Source organism: Convolutriloba macropyga, chromosome 2, assembly GCF_964194025.1.
Source record: "Convolutriloba macropyga chromosome 2, txConMacr16.3, whole genome shotgun sequence".
NCBI classification, from domain to species: domain Eukaryota; kingdom Metazoa; phylum Xenacoelomorpha; order Acoela; family Convolutidae; genus Convolutriloba; species Convolutriloba macropyga.
The window spans coordinates 83,223,379-83,225,755 of NC_134469.1; positions in this window are offsets into that span (position 1 = coordinate 83,223,379).

A 2,377-nucleotide genomic window follows, 5' to 3' on the forward strand; every position below is an offset into this window, starting at 1 on the left:
AAAAAAAACACTGTTTCAGAAAGTTTTATCAAATTTTAAGCAATTTAACAAAAAAGTGATCTAAAATAACGGCAAATGTGAACAAAAGCAACCTAAACAACCTAAATCGGTCTACTACTCACAAATTTTTATACCTCGATTTTTACCTAGAAAAAACGAAACTGAAAAAAATCTTGTTAATTCTGCGTTCTACGCTTGGCAAGCTTTCTAATTAATGACAACAAATTTTAGTTGAAGAAATACCCTTTTGAGTATATGGTTCCTCTCTACCACAAAAGAGGGGTCGGGACAAAAAATTCAGTTCTGTGTTTATTTTGAAAGATACACTGATTCAGTTCTGAATTCAATTGCGGCTCATGAAAAATTTTGATAATGGTGCTTGAGTAAAATTAAAATTTTCATTTCTGCATTTCTTTTTGCACTTTAAGAGGTAACTGTTTTAAGGGTCAGATCATTAGGTACACAGCGTACCAATTTAAAATTTTTTATCCGAGATTTCTTTCTGAAAATTATAATCTTCGAGCAACACTGTGAACTGTTTTTGACTTTTTTTCTCTTGTTGATCGTTAAGTTCTACTCAAGTAAATTTTATTTCTAGTGCGCGACATTTATGGCTCTTACAACCGTTAATTTGAATTCTACAAAGCAAAAGCGTTACTTTTTACGATTCCTCGATGACTATCATCCAAACAAATTAAGAGCACTTAATCGAATAAAAAGAATTTGTTGTGGTCATTTTTAGCGCCGACGGCAAACAAAAAACGAACAGAGAAAGAAAAATGTTTTTGTCCTGTTTTGAAACACGCGTTGATAAAATGTAATGCGCTTTTGAAATAGCTGCTTCAACTACCTCTTCGGCCGATATTTTATACCAAATATTCACAATCTATCTATCTATCTCACCTGCTTGATTGAAACGGCACTTTTATTCAGATCAAATCCATCAGCTATTTATTAGATTCTTCTTTTCTCCGTTTTGGAAGGACAGTAAATGAATCAGTTAGCATAAAGTGAGAGTGACCGAATATATATAATATATATATATATATATATATATATTATATCAATGTATATATATATAATATATATATATATATATATATACATTATAATTATATATAAATATAAATTAAGAAGCTATTATTGCCAATTTACAGGCACGGTTTTGGTTTCGTACAGTGAACAAATAGTTACCGAAACACATTTTCAAGTTATTTTTTATTAAACAATTTGTTCTAATTTAACTTGTTGTGTTTTCAATTATTTCCGCGGAGCATTCTGTTAATTGTGCCTTTATGTTTTCTAAATTGAAAATGATGGCAGTTTTGATCATACCTGTTTGCTGTTTCTGTTCTTCGCGCCGGTCAAATTTGATTTATTAAAACAGAAATCTGTCAAAATGAAAACAATATTTTTCTTTCTCTGGTGAGGCGGTCCATTTATTCTATTATGGTCTGTTCTATTCAATTCAAACCTAATATCTCAAAATAGAAAATTCAGCATTGGTATGTATGCTATGGAAAAGAGGAAAAGTTGTTCCTACTCCTTTTCAAATTTCTTCCCCGTAGATTAAAGCAGAGATATTACGCGTGTTCTTAATTGTGTGTTTTGACGTGCGTTTCTTTATTTTCTATTTTCTTTCAAAATACCTTGTTTTTGTCTTCAGTATTAATTCTCAACAGCTATTGTAAATTGGCTTTGACAACCAAATTCACACAAGCCTATCTTGCCCATAACCCGATTCAATTGTTTCCCAGTCCTCTAAAAGCTTTCACAGATCACGACTCCAAATTCTATCCTCAAAAATTCTTCAGTCGCTTTTTCGGTTGACTTTTATTACTTTTGACTTTCCCTCTACCGCTATTAAGAATTACGTTATAATATGCTAAGCCTTTAGTCTTGTTTTATTTGAAACTTATTGTATTTTTGAGGTTTTTTTTGTTAATTTCTTACAAAAATAAGATCAGAATATAAAAGGAGCCTTTTTCCTGTCAATTAGCTAATTTACAGCAGTCGATTTAAACAAAAAAGCGTTTGAACAAAAAAGCGGGGAAAAGGAAACGTCGATGCTTGGATGGTTGCAGATTTTTCCCGTTTTTAAGCAATCTTAAGCGGTTATTTGCAAACGTTTTTTTCCCACTTTTATTCTCATTAAATGGTTTTTTTGCTTGTAGCTTACAGCAGCAAATATTTCCAGTTCACTCGATTAGTATTCAAAGTTACAGTTCATCGGAAATTTATTTCTCTTTTGAAGAACACATAAACAGATAAAGTTTGCTTTAATCGCTTACCAAAAAATTTTGGAAAACTTTTAATTAGAGATATTTATCAACTCAAAATTGGGCGTGAAATAATTACAGCGAGTACTTTGCCTACC